At 45.8% G+C, this 15,369-nt stretch overlaps 1 protein-coding gene across 4 annotated transcripts in view; it reads right to left on the bottom strand.

The window, feature by feature from the left end:
* Nucleotides 1-15,369, bottom strand: part of LOC141103383 (coagulation factor XIII B chain-like) — a 1,101,294-nt gene that overhangs the window by 839,410 nt on the left and 246,515 nt on the right. The gene's annotated exons all lie outside the window — the stretch shown is intronic.

Below are 15,369 nucleotides of genomic sequence, written 5' to 3'. Positions count from 1 at the left end.
TCTACTGAACTTGATGAAGAGGCGTTACAGATACTTGAGGATCTATGGGCAGAGGGTCACACAGAGGGTTACGTTCCAACATCTGGATTGGATCCATCTGTTATACATACATCGTTTAGACCCAAATCAATGTTTTTTCCAACTAATTCTACAGGCCCTTATATCGAAAAATATTATCAAGCCGTGTATAAAGATCTCTTATTACTTTGTGACACACCAAACACTCAGAAACATCAAAATCTAAGTAAAGCGGAGAGTCTGTCACCAAAAAATCTAATGGCCAATACAGACATCATAGTTAGGCAAGCTGATAAGGGAGGCAGTCTGGTAATACAAAATCATGTAGACTATATTAAGGAAGCCAGTCGGTTGCTAGCTGATACAGATACCTATCTGAAATTACGAGCTGATCCCTTACTGGAATTTCAGCAGGAACTCAAGACCTTGGTACAGGAGGCGTGGAATAATGGGGTGCTCACTAAAAAAGAGAGACAATTCATATTGTCATCAGAATGTATCACCCCTTTTTTCTATCACCTCCCCAAGGTGCAAAAATCGTTGGTCAATCCCCCGGGAAGACCAATTGTGGCCAGCACCAACAGTTTTATTAATGGTCTTTCTAAATATATCGATTTTTGTTTACAACCCCTGGTTTGTCAATTGCCCTCATACATTAAGGATTCAAGTGAAGTGATTGATGCTCTTCAACACTACATGTGGGAGGACGGATATCGCTGGGCTTCTCTTGATGTCACCTCCCTGTATACCTTTATACCCCACAAAGTGGGCTTAAAGGCCATACAATATTTTTTGTCTAAAAGTGGAGATTTTAACTCATTACAGTCACAATTCTTGATCCAGGCTACCAAATTTTGTTTAAAATGTAATTATTTTACATTTTGTGAGCAGTTCTATCTACAGCGTAGGGGTACAGCCATGGGGGCAAACTTTGCTCCGGTATATGCCAACTTAACCATGGGTCACTGGGAGGAGGACAATATCTAGGCAACAATCAATTTGCTGAACATATCGTGTATTATGGTCGATACATTGATGATGTTGTACTCGTGTGGAGTGGGGACCCAGAGTTTTTCTTCTCCTTTGTGGCCCATTGCAATGCTAACCCCATGGGTCTGTCCTTTACGCATGTACTTGATCCTGATGAAATTGTATTTTTGGATCCAGTATTATCTCATGACCAAAACAGGATCTTTACAAAAAATCATGTTAAGCCTACCAGTGGCAATTCTTATCTCCACTTTAGAAGCTGCCATCACCCCACATGGAAAAGTAATATTCCTAGTGGACAATTTAATAGACTGAGACTAAATTGTTCGAGAGTGGAGGATTATATGGAACAAGGGGCTTTGATGACACAAAAGTTTGAAGAGAAAGATTATCCACGAGAATTAATTAATAGCGCTTTTTTGTCTAACATGAACCCTCTGCCCAGAAAGAAGGTCTCGAGAGAGGAATCAAATAATAATCATAGTGTGAGATTTGTTTCGACTTTTAATGATAAATTTAAATTTGTTTCCAAAATAATAAAACAACACTATAACATTCTATTGCTAGATCAACGCCTAGCTCCAGTACTACCTGAGGTTCCACAAGTCACTTTCTGTAGAGCTCGCACCCTAAAAAACTTACTGGCACTAGGGATGAGCCGAACACCCCCCCCGGTTCGGTTCGCACCAGAACCTGCGAACGGACCGAAAATTCGCTTGAACTTTAGAACCCCATTGACGTCTATGGGACTCGAACGTTCGAAATCAAAAGTGCTCATTTTAAAGGCTAATTTGCATGGTATTGTCCTAAAAAGGGTTTGGGGACCTGGGTCCTGCCCCAGGGGACATGTATCAATGCAAAAAAATGCCATTTTTTCGGGAGCAGTGATTTTAATGATGCTCAAAGTAAAAAAAAAAAAAGTGAAATATTCCTTTAAATATCGTACCTGGGGTGTGTCTATAGTATGCCTGTAAAGTGGCGTGTGTTTCCCGTGTTTAGAACAGTCCCTGCACAAAATGTCATTTTTAAAGGAAAAATCTCATTTAAAACTGCTTGCAGGTTTAATGTAATGTCGGGTCCTGGCAATATGGATGAAAATCAGTGAGACAAATGGCATGGGTACCCCCCAGTCCATTACCAGGCCCTTTGGGTCTTGTATGGATATTAAGGGAAACCCCGCACCCAAATTAAAAAAAGGAAAGGCGTGGGGCCCCAGGCCTTCTGAACAGCAGTATACAGGCGGTGCAAACAAGACACGGACTGTAGGTTTGTTGTTAAGTAGAATCTGTTTGTAATTTTGAACGGGTACATTTTTAACGTGTTTAGCTCCCGCCAAAAAATCTTTTTTAAGCTTTTTGGAAAACATAGGGAAGGGTTATCACCCCTGTGATATTTGTTTTGCTGTCTGTCCTCCTCTTCAGAAGATTTCACCTCACTTTTTGTCCCAATGACAAATGTTTTTTGAAAATTTGGGTTTTTTTGTGGAACAAGGATTGGAAAGCATCAGTGGAAAGGAGAAATGTTTTTCCCATATTAACTCTTACAGGAGAGAATTTCCTTTCCTAGGGGTAGATTTCATCTCACTTCCTGTTGTCTCCTTCCGTTTGCAAGTAGGAGTCGTTTGTAAGTTAGATGTTTGAAAGTAGGGGCCTGCTCTAGAAACTCAGCAGAAATTTGGGCCTTAGGTGTTGTTGTGGCCACAACACTGTAAGCCCTCACAGGGCCCTGCTGTGAAATATTAGATCAAGAATTGTAATTACATGCCCCTGTTGAACAAGGGCAGAAAAATTGGGCCTTTGGTGGTGGTGGTGCTGGTGCCACAACACTGCAAGTCCTCACTCGCTCTTGGTGGGTGCAGAAATGGGCCCTGCTGTGAAATATTAGATCAAGAATTGTAATTACATGCCCCTGTTGAACAGGGGCTGAAAAATTAGGCCTTAGGCACTGGTGCTGGTGCCACAACACTGCAACCCCTCACAGACACTCTAGTTGGAACGCAGGAACGAGCCCTGCTGCAAAGTATTGCATCAAAAATTGTAATTACATGCCCCTGTTAAACAGGGGCTGAAAAATTGGGCCTTAGGCAATGGTGCTGGTGCCACAACACTGCAACCCCTCACAGATACTCTAGTTGGAACGCAGAAATGAGCCCTGCTGCAAAGTATTGCATCAAAAATTGTAATTACACGCCCCTGTTAAACAGGGGCTGAAAAATTGGGCCTTAGGCACTGGTGGTGGTGCCCAGAACCAAAAATGTTCTTACAAGCTATCAGCGTGATGATTGAGGAGGAAGAGGATAATTACTCAGGGATAGTCACTCAGCATCAGCATAGGCAGTCTTTGAAGGGATCTGAGATTTCAAAAAAAATTATTCGGTTACATCAGCATTAGGTGCTTGGTAGCTGGTGGTGATCCAAGACTGATTCATTTTTATGAAGGTCAGTCGATCAACCGAGTCGGTGGACAGATGCACCCTGTGATCGCTTACAAAGCCTCCAACAGCACTGAATGTGCATTCCAAAAGAACGCTGGATGCAGGACAGGCCAGTAGCTCAATTGCATACTTTGCAAGCTCTGGCCAGTGATCCATCCTCAAGACCCAGTAACCCAGAGGATTTTCGGTGGGAAAGGTGTCCAAGTCTGATCTTGCCCCTAGGTATTCCTGCACCATGTAAAACAGACGCTGGCGATGGTTGCTGGAACCGATCATACCTTGGGGCTGCGGACCAAAAAATTGTCTGATCGCATCGGTCAGACGGCCACCTTCTCCACCGCTTCTTCTTTGACTGACCGAAGCCTCAGCAACACGTTGTCCAAAAACAGGAGTTTGTAACCTCCCAGTGTCTGCCAACGCGTTGCACAGACCTTTCTGCAAGGCCTCCTGAAGATGTTTCATCCTCTGCTCCCTCTGCGATGGCAAGATAAGGTCCGCAACCTTACCCTTGTAACGTGGATCAAGGAGGGTTGCCAGCCAGTATTGGTCCTTCTCCTTGATACCACGAATACGAGGATCCTTACGCAGGCTTTGCAGGATCAGGGAGGCCATGCAGCGTAGGTTTGCTGAGGCATTCGGTCTGGAGTCCTCTGGGTCACTAAGGACGACATGGTCCGCAGCCACCTCCTCCCAGCCACGTACAAGTCCATGTGTTTCTTGGGACTGATCCCTTAAAGACTGCTGCTGATGCTGAGTGCCAGGCTCCACCTCCATACTGACACAATCTTCCTCCTCCTCCTCCTCCTCTTCCTGTGTGATCGGCGGGCACACAGGAACACTGTCTGGATAAAGGGGGCCTTGAGAGCTAAGGAAGTGCTCCTCTTCCTGCCTCTGTTCTGCCTCAAGTGCCCTGTCCATTATTCCACGCAGCGTGTGCTCCAACAGGTGGACAAGCGGGACAGTGTCACTGATGCATGCACTATCACTGCTCACCATCCTCGTGGCCTCCTCAAATGGTGACAGGACAGTGCATGCATCCCTGATCATGGCCCACTGGCGTGGGGAAAAAACCAAGCTCCCCTGACCCTGTCCTGGTGCCATAGTCGCACAGGTACTCATTGATGGCCCTCTGCTGCGTGTGCAGCCGCTGCAGCATGGCCAGCGTTGAGTTCCACCTGGTGGGCATGTCACAGATTAGGCAGTTCTTGGGCAGGTTAAACTCCTTTTAGAGGTCCGCCAGCCGAGCACTGGCATTATATGACCGGCGGAAATGCACACAGACTTTCCTGGCCTGCCTCAGGATATCCTGTAAGCCTGGGTACCTGCCCAAGAACCGCTGCACCACCAAGTTAAGGATGTGAGCCAAACAGGGCACATGGGTCATTTGTCCCTGTCGGAGGGCAGAGAGGAGGTTGGTGCCATTGTCGCAAACCACCATTCTTGCCTTAAGTTGGTGTGGCGTCAAACACCTCTGAACCTGCCCCTGCAGAGCTGATAGAACCTCTGCCCCAGTGTGGCTCCTGTCCCCCAAGCACACCAGCTCAAGCACCGCATGGCATCTTTTGGCCTGCGTACTTGCGTAGCCCCTTGAACGGCTACGGAGCACCGCTGGTTCCGAGGACAAAGCACAGGAAGAGGCCATGGAGGAAGAAGAAGAGGAGGGGGTGGAGGAGAGAGGTGTGTCACAATCATTAGCATTTTGGAGGCGTGGTGGCGGAACAACCTCCAACACTACTGCACCTTGTCCTGCATCCTTCCCAGCTGCCAGCAGAGTCACCCAATGCGCCGTGAAACTTAGGTAACGTCCCTGTCCATGCCTGCTGGACCATGAGTCAGCGGTAATATGCACCTTACCGCTGACCGCCCTGTCCAGCAAGGCATGGACATTGCCTTCCACATGCCGGTAGAGAGCCGGAATCGCCTTCCGTGAGAAAAAGTGGCATTTGGGTACCTGCCACTGAGGAACTGCACATTCCACAAACTCACGGAAGGGGGCAGAGTCTACCAACTGAAAAGGCAGCAGTTGAAGTGCTAGCAATTTTGCCAAGCTAGCATTCAACCGCTGGGCATGTGGATGGCTGGGCGCAAACTTCTTTTGGCGGTGCAGCAGCTGGGGCAGGGAAATTTGCCTGGTACAATCTAAAGTCGGTGTACCAAAAGCAGATTGCCCACAAGTACTTGGCTGTGACACACCTAATTCTACACCTTCATTCCTCTCAGTGCAGGTCTCAGAGAGGACTGAAGGTATAGTGGGGTTGGAGATCTCAGCTGATGAGGAGCAAGGAGAGGTCCTCCTTGTTCTTTGGTGTGGGTCTTTTAGATACGCTTGCCAACGAACTGCATGGCAGGTCAACATATGTCTGGTCAAGCATGTGGTACCCAAGCGGGAGATGTTTTGGACACGCGAGATACGCTTGAGACATATGTTGCAAATAGCAGTGGTGCGATCTGATGCACTCATCTCAAAAAAGGCCCACACCAAAGAACTTTTTGAATAATGCGCAGAGACTGCAGCGCCCTGCACATGTGGAGCTTTGGGGTGTGATGCAGTCAATGTGCTGCCCTTAGGCTGGCCCCTGGAAGGCATCCTGCCTCGTTGGTGATGTGCCGCCTCCTCCTCCTCATCTCTCCTATCAGGCACCCACGTTGAGTCAGTGACCTCATCATCCCCTCCCTCCTCATCACTGGAGCAAACCTGGCAGTATGCTGTAGCAGGGGGAGCATGACTGCCAGATTGCTGTCCTTCTTGGGCACCCCCTCTGTCCGTGCTCATATTACTGTCTTCATTGAGCTCAGTATCATCATCAGAGCCTTCCAAACGCTGGGCATCCTCCTGGAGCATGTACCCAACACTGTGGTCAAACAGTTCGAGGGACTCCTCAGGAGGACATGGTGGGGCTAGGGAAGGAGTCTCTGATGACATTGAGCCGAGGGAAGAGGTCGCTGCCTTGCCAGACAAAGTACCCTGGGCATGGGTGAGAGAGGATGAGGAGGATGAGGACGGCTTGGTCATCCACTCGACCAAGTCTTCCGCATGTTGCGGCTCAATACGGCCAGCTGCCGAAAAAAAGGCCAAGCGTGTCCCACGGCCACGTGCTGATGAGGTTGCACCATCTCCACGACCAGCACTAGACACAGAGCCTGCTTGCCCTCTCTTATTGGCTTGTGACTGTCTGCCTCTCCTGCTTGGCCTTCCAGACATACTAATGGCCTGTAGCTGCACTAAGCTGGGATGTATATATATATATATATATATATATATACACACTGATACTGCAGCTAGCAAAATCAACTGCCTGCCTGTAGTATGAGAACACCACCAACCTTCTACAGGTAGCTTTAGCTGAACACTGTGCAAAGCTCGCAAAAAAATAACTTGTAGGTTTAGCTGAAGACTGTGCAGAGGGTCTCTACCCACTAACTTGTAGTTTTAGCTGAACACTGTGAGCAGGACGCACCGCACTAACTTGTAGTTTTAGCTGAACTCTGTGAGCAGGACGCACTGCACTAACTTGTAGCTTTAGATGAACACTGTGCAGAGGTCTCACTACACTAACTTGTAGGTTTAGCTGAACACTGTGGTGGACACACCCCATTAACTTGTAGTTTTAGCTGAACACTGTGAGCAGGACGCACAGCACTAACTTGTAGTTTTAGCTGAACACTGTGAGCAGGACGCACTGCACTAACTTGTAGTTTTAGCTGAACACTGTGAGCAGGACGCACCCCACTAACTTGTAGTTTTAGCTGAACACTGTGAGCAGGACGCACCGCACTAACTTGTAGTTTTAGCTGAACTCTGTGAGCAGGACGCACTGCACTAACTTGTAGCTTTAGATGAACACTGTGCAGAGGTCTCACTACACTAACTTGTAGGTTTAGCTGAACACTGTGAGGTGGACGCACCCCATTAACTTGTAGTTTTAGCTGAACACTGTGAGCAGGACGCACCGCACTAACTTGTAGTTTTAGCTGAACACTGTGAGCAAGATGCACCCCACTAACTTGTAGTTTTAGCTAAACACTGTGAGCAGGACGCACCGCACTAACTTGTAGTTTTAGCTGAACACTGAGCAGGAAGCACCGCACTAACTTGTAGTTTTAGCTGAACACTGTGAGCAGGACGCACAGCACTAACTTGTAGTTTTAGCTGAACACTGTGAGCAGGACACACAGCACTAACTTGTAGTTTTAGCTGAACACTGTGAGCAGGACGCACCGCACTAACTTGTAGTTTTAGCTGAACACTGTGAGCAGGACGCACTGCACTAACTTGTAGCTTTAGATGAACACTGTGCAGAGGTCTCACTACACTAACTTGTAGGTTTAGCTGAACACTGTGAGGTGGACGCACCACGCTAACTTGTAGTTTTAGCTGAACACTGTGAGCAGGACACACAGCACTAACTTGTAGTTTTAGCTGAACACTGTGAGCAGGACGCACCGCACTAACTTGTAGTTTGAGCTGAACACTGTGAGCAGGATGCACCCCACTAACTTGTAGTTTTAGCTGAACACTGTGAGCAGGACGCACCCCACTAACTTGTAGTTTTAGCTGAACACTGTGAGCAGGATGCACAGCACTAACTTGTAGTTTTAGCTGAACACTGTGAGCAGGACGCACCGCACTAACTTGTAGTTTTAGCTGAACACTGTGAGCAGGACGCACCCCACTAACTTGTAGTTTTAGCTGAACACTGAGCAGGACGCACCGCATTAACTTGTAGTTTTAGCTGAACACTGTGAGCAGGACGCACTGCACTAACTTGTAGCTTTAGATGAACACTGTGCAGAGGTCTCACTACACTAACTTGTAGGTTTAGCTGAACACTGAGGTGGACGCACCACACTAACTTGTAGTTTTAGCTGAACACTGTGAGCAGGACACACAGCACTAACTTGTAGTTTTAGCTGAACACTGTGAGCAGGACGCACCGCACTAACTTGTAGTTTTAGCTGAACACTGTGAGCAGGACGCACCCCACTAACTTGTAGTTTTAGCTGAACACTGTGAGCAGGACGCACCGCACTAACTTGTAGTTTTAGCTGAACACTGTGAGCAGGACGCACCGCACTAACTTGTAGTTTTAGCTGAACACTGTGAGCAGGACGCACCCCACTAACTTGTAGTTTTAGCTGAACACTGTGAGCAGGACACACCCCACTAACTTGTAGTTTTAGCTGAACACTGTGAGCAGGATGCACCGCACTAACTTGTAGTTTTAGCTGAACACTGTGAGCAGGACGCACCCCACTAACTTGTAGTTTTAGCTGAACACTGTGAGCAGGACGCACCCCACTAACTTGTAGATTTAGCTGAACTGTGAGCAGGACGCACCGCACTAACTTGTAGTTTTAGCTGAACACTGTGAGCAGGATGCACAGCACTAACTTGTAGTTTTAGCTGAACACTGTGAGCAGGATGCACCGCACTAACTTGTAGTTTTAGCTGAACACTGTGCAGAGGTCTCACTACACTACTACACTAACTTGTAGTTTTAGCTGAACACTGTGAGCAGGATGCACCGCACTAACTTGTAGTTTTAGCTGAACACTGTGAGCAGGACGCACCCCACTAACTTGTAGTTTTAGCTGAACACTGTGAGCAGGATGCACCCCACTAACTTGTAGGTTTAGCTGAACACTGTGAGGTGGACGCACCACACTAACTTGTAGTTTTAGCTGAACACTGTGAGCAGGACGCACCGCACTAACTTGTAGTTTTAGCTGAACACTGTGAGCAGGACGCACCCCACTAACTTGTAGTTTTAGCTGAACACTGTGAGCAGGACACACCCCACTAACTTGTAGTTTTAGCTGAACACTGTGAGCAGGATGCACCGCACTAACTTGTAGTTTTAGCTGAACACTGTGAGCAGGACGCACCCCACTAACTTGTAGTTTTAGCTGAACACTGTGAGCAGGACGCACCCCACTAACTTGTAGTTTTAGCTGAACACTGTGCAGAGGTCTCACTACACTACTACACTAACTTGTAGTTTTAGCTGAACACTGTGAGCAGGACGCACTGCACTAACTGTAAATAGTCTAGCTGCCTGATTGTGGTACTAATAGGATCAAAAGAGCACCAGCAATTTTCTTCAGGTAGCTGTAAATACTGTAACAAGACAAGCCTGCCTGTCAGTAAGAAGATAACAGGAACGGATCTAGCTAAACTGAATACAGTGTATATATATATATATATATATATATATATATATATATATATATATATGCAACACCTGGGATGCATATATATATATATACACAATAAACTGTAAGTGCAGCTAACTGACTGACTGTTCTGCCTAATCTATCTAACTTAAATCAAATGACACTGTCTCTCTCTCTCTCTATCTATGAACGCCGGAACACACACTACACAGGGCTGCCGTGCAGGCGGCCTTATATAGTGTGGGGCGTGTACTAAATCCCCTGAGCCATAATTGGCCAAAGCCACCCTGGCTTTGGCCAATTACAGCTCTCTCTACTGACGGCGCTGTGATTGGTCAAGCATGCGGGTCATAGTGCATGCTTGGCCAATCATCAGCCAGCAATGCACTGCAATGCCGCAGTGAATTATGGGCCATGACGCGCCACATGAATTTGGCGCGAACGGCCCATAACGTTCGGAATTCGACGAACGGGCGAACAGACGATGTTCGAGTCGAACATGGGTTCGACTCGAATACGAAGCTCATCCCTAACTGGCACCTAGTAAGATAACAAATAAACCAACTAGATCCCCTCTGGATATTAGGTCATATGTTGATGACAGGAAAGGCATTTTCCAGTGCAAAAAAAAAAGGAGGATGCCTGACCTGCCAATTTATTAACCATGGGCCTAACATTATCACTACTAATTCAGGAAGAAATTATGAAATCAGTCAGTTCATTACATGTTCTTCTGATTTCGTGATTTATGTCCTACAGTGCCCGTGCGGCCTTTTCTATGTGGGTCATAGAGGATCACCATAGATTCATCACAAAGGGATGTGATGAGCATAGTGTTCCCCAGGACTTCATCGTTTCCACAACAAAGACATAAAATGCCTGGAGGTTTTTGTGATAGAAACTATTCCAAAAGGAACACTAACTACTAATCAGAGATTTTCTCTTTTATGTAAAAGAAGTGTTCTGGATATACATGTTCGATTCTCTTGCCCCCAAAGGGTTAAATGAAGAATTAGAAACGTGGAGTTTTGTATAGGTTTTTATCTTGAATATATGTGGTATTTTGATTAACTTTTTCTCATTCTCTCTGAACATTAATTAATTGGTAATATGAATTTGTAGTGATTTTTTTCATTTTTTATTGTTATATTAGAGTTTATGTTTTTATTTTATGATTTTAGTAGGCATATGTTATATTAGACCAAAAGTGAATTGAGGTCAGTAGTATTGGTCATTTATGTGTAAATCCTTTGAGCAACGAGGGGTTAATGAGTGAGTAGATGTTTCCGCCCCTTAGCATGTTTTAGTTTTTCCCGCCAAGTTTTAGACTATTTAAATCTCTATGGTTGCCCATCTCCTTGACTGTGACAAAGCCCAGGAGCGCGAAACGCGTCGTCAAGGCAACACTAAACATAGCTTTTGGACCTGTTACCACGTCCCATTATTCATCATCATTTGGGACTCTACATGTCCTGGCAATCAGTGGTAGCTTAGACAGCTTTTTTAGCTTGCCATACTTAGACCTTCCAGCAGAGGGCTCTACATCTCCACAATAGTGACTGAGTACTGGACTGCACAGCGTGAGAAGGTTAGATCTACAGCTGATTCATCACAGCTACGCCGGGCTTTTCCCTTCCTGAGCCAGTGTCTCATCTGGCCTGACGTCACTGGCACTCGTGGGACGGAGCCCTGTGTCACAAATTACACACACCCACGGCGACTAGCTAACCGCGACGTGCATTCCGTGACCAGGGTATATGAGGAACTAAGGGAATAAGGGGGAACTTATACTGAGCATGTAAGACTGGCTGCGGTACTTTCACAGCCTGCACTACATTTGGCCACCACTAGAGGGAGACTCCACTCCAATCCAGCTAGCTGACCACACACAGGCAGATACGAATCTTACATACAATCTGGTGCACTCTAAGGGTTGGGGAGCAATCTAGCAATTACTACACACTTCTAGGGTTCCTCCAGCTATCGAGCAAGCTAGAACCCTGGCGTTAATCACTCTTCCCACTGTCCCCACACCCACACACCAGACACACAATAAATGATAGCCTGCCACCACCCAACAGTTTGTCCACAGACTGGTCTGCTGAGCCACCACACACACAGATCTCCGTCTGGCAGATCTGTTAGCTTACAATCTGCATGCAATCTGCCAACACGCAGTGCAATTGCATACCGATTGGCACGTAACTTAGACCGAGTACTTAGGCACTAAAATACAACAACCTCTCCAGAGATATGAGTCCTAGCTTAGTACACAGAAATCACTTATTAATTTTATCATTTAATATCCCAAAAGTGGGCAGTGCATATAAGATATACAAAGAAAGAGGATTTACCAAAAAAGATACAAAAAATGCAGAAAGACACACAAATTGGCAATTTGCTATGAAAATAAAAAAGGATAAAAACAGAAATAAACTTTACCGAAGTCTATCCGTTAGTAGATGCGTACTGGAACATGTGGGAATTCCCCAGTTTCGAACTGGCTTTGTGGAAGAACAATGTCCATATCTCAGGCTACCCAATTTATTGAAATATAGATGTGGGCTGGACTTTAGCCCTTGGCCAATCAACCCTGGGGGGTGTTCCTGTCTCAGCCCACAGAATGTTTTGTGTTCTGAAATGACCAGAGTCAAATTGGCCCAGAACGGTGCTGATTGCTGGGTCATGGATAGGATTTCCGATACCAGCGCATCAGTCCGATCGCAACAGTACTAATCACTGCCTTTCTGCTGCAATCAAGCGCCATATAACGGTTTTGTGTGGTTCTCTAGGATTCCACACCTGCTAAACATACAGAGTTACATGTACACGTAACCCATCACGTGTACGATCAAAAGGAATTATTTTCATCTCTCTGCCGTTAATATTTTAGTTTTTATGAGAGATAAGATAGGTTCCTTAGATCTCTTGATATTAATCAAAGCTTTCAGACTGGCTGGGGCCTTGCGAATGCCCCCTGCAGATCCGTGTAGCCAAGATGACTAGCAGTTTTCTTTGAGCCTCAGGAAGGTGGCAATCTATGTTTACTCTAATGGGAACTTTTATTGGCATATAGGTGTCACTTCGATCCTAAAAAAACTGTCTCTGTCCTTTTCAAATGCTAATGAAAGAGCATATGTGCATGACTGACATAGAATACTATATTTTTAATAACCCAGAATTAAACTACATCTACAATTACACTACTTCTACAGATCACACCACATCTTGTTAGGGCAAAACTATCCTACGCTTACATTTTCGTCACACCCTGCTCCATTGATTTGCTGCTGGTGTGTTTTACCCCTCTACATGCTGATCTCCATCTGCATGTGGGTGAGCAGGTCCCTGGGGATCACACCCTGACCCAGCAGGGACACAGTCGGCTGTCTCACCTTCCATTGTGCTCATCCTTCCTTTTTTCCCTCTCTCCCGTGATCCGGGAGAACGGCTCTGGTTGGAACTCAGCATAAACCCCTGGTTGCTCAGTGGACTTCAGGTGACTAGGGATGAGCTTCGAGTTCGAGTCGAACTCATGTTCGACTTGAACATCGGCTGTTCGCCAGTTCGCCGAACAGCGAACAATTTGGGGTGTTCGCGGCAAATTCAAAAGCCACGGAACATCCTTTAAAAGTCTATGGGAGAAATCAAAAGTGCTAATTTTAAAGGCTTATATGCATGGTATTGTCATAAAAAGTGTTTGGGGACCTGGGTCCTGCCCCACGGGACATGTATCAATGCAAAAAAAAGTTTTAAAAACGGCCGTTTTTTCAGGAGCAGTGATTTTAATAATGCTTAAAGTCAAACAATAAAAGTGTAATATTCCTTTAAATTTCGTACCTGGGGGGTGTCTATAGTATGCCTGTAAAGGAGTGCATGTTTCCCGTGTTTAGAACAGTCTGACAGCAAAATGAAATTTCAAAAGGAAAAAAAGTCATTTAAAACTACTTGCGGCTATTAATGAATTGCCGGTCCGACAATACACATAAAAGTTCAATGATAAGAACTGCATGGGATTTCCCCACAGGGGAACCCCAAACCAAAATTAAAAAAAAAAACTGGCATGGGGGTCCCTCTAAATTCCATAACAGGCCCTTCAGGTCTGGTATGGATTTTAAGGGGAACCCCGTGCCAAAATTTTTTAAAAAATTGGCGTTGGGTCCCCCCAAAAATCCATACCAGACCCTTATCCGAGCACGCAACCTGGCCGGCCACAGGAAAAGAGGGGGGATGAGAGAGCGCCCCCCCTCCTGAACCGTACCAGGACACATGCCCTCAACATTGGGAGGGTGCTTTGGGGTAGCCCACCAAAGCACCTTGTCCCCAAGTTGTTGAGGACAAGGGCCTCATCCCCATAACCCTTAGCCGGTGGTTGTAGGGGTCTGCGGGTGGGGGGCTTATCGGAATCTGGAAGAACCCTTTAACAAGGGGACCCCCAGATCACGGCCCCCCCGTGTGTGAAATGGTAAGGGGGTACCCCTACATTTAACAAAAAAACTGTCAAAAATGTTAAAAATGACAAGAGACAGTTTTTGACAATTCCTTTATTTAAAGTCTTCTTTTTTCCATCTTCTATCTTCTTTCTTCTATCTTCCTTCAGTTTCTTCCTCCATCTTCATCTTTCTCCGATCCTCTGCTTGTGCCCTGGGGCAGGACCCGGGTCCCCAAACCCTTTTTAGGACAATACCATGCAAATTAGCCTTTAAAATTAGCACTTTTGATTTCGAACGTTCGAGTCCCATAGACTTCAATGGGGTTCTAACTTTCGTGCAAAGTTTTGGTCTGTTCGCAAGTTCTGGTGCGAACCGAACCGGGGGGGTGTTCGGCTCATCCCTACAGGTGACTATATAAGCTTTTCTTTGTTTGATTATTGTGAATGAACAGGACTGTTTTTACTAGCTGCATTTTTAAATAAACTTTCTTATTATTCAACACAAGTTTTTCATCTGCTGCAGACTGTCTTTAACCCATTGAGAGCTGGATTTTTTGTGTGTGTACTGTTTTATCTGTTTCTATCAGTTATGGTGCTTTTTCAGCTGCGCTGGGTTTAAACCCCTCTCTATTGATTTTTTTGCCCTACTTTTTGATTGCTTTACAGGCGTCCACTATTTAGCGCTGGTGTCATTTTGTTTTTATTACACTTAACATACAACACTTCAGTACTAGGCCAACAGCATAGCTCCACGGTCCATATACATCTATAAAATAGTAATGGCATATATATGCCATATCACAACTTTTTCTCAGACTCAGATTCATATTATGCAATTGCTACCAGCTCCCAAATCTAACAGCATTTTATGGCTCCATAGAGATTTAATCAACAAACCCCATATTCAGTACCCATGTGCCCAGCTTACATCCAGAGAAACACTATACAAAGCCCCACAATAACAATATCAGAGCCCACATGTATAGGACATTGCAACTACCCAGAGTTTTACATCGTGCCAGTTAGTCAGAGACAGTAGAGGCACTGTTCGTATACCCGCCTCACACCTTAACGAATGTATTGGGTATGCCCCTGCTAGTGTTTGCGCCTTTATAAAACGGAAGGGCTTTATTGATAAGTGCCTTCCAGGCCTGAGCAAGTAGATTAGCAGAGAGATGGTCTAATCACAGGACAGCTCTGCAAGTATCTTGGAAGGGGGGAGGGGTGCCTTTCCTCCGATCAGCTGTCACACAGTGTATGCCAAGACTCCACTCCCACAGCTGAAGCAGGAAGAAAAAATTCTAACATGATGTTCACTTTC

This window comes from Aquarana catesbeiana, linkage group LG07, assembly GCF_042186555.1.
Source record: "Aquarana catesbeiana isolate 2022-GZ linkage group LG07, ASM4218655v1, whole genome shotgun sequence".
Lineage (NCBI taxonomy): Eukaryota > Metazoa > Chordata > Amphibia > Anura > Ranidae > Aquarana > Aquarana catesbeiana.
This window is presented reverse-complemented; position numbering and strand designations above follow the sequence as displayed.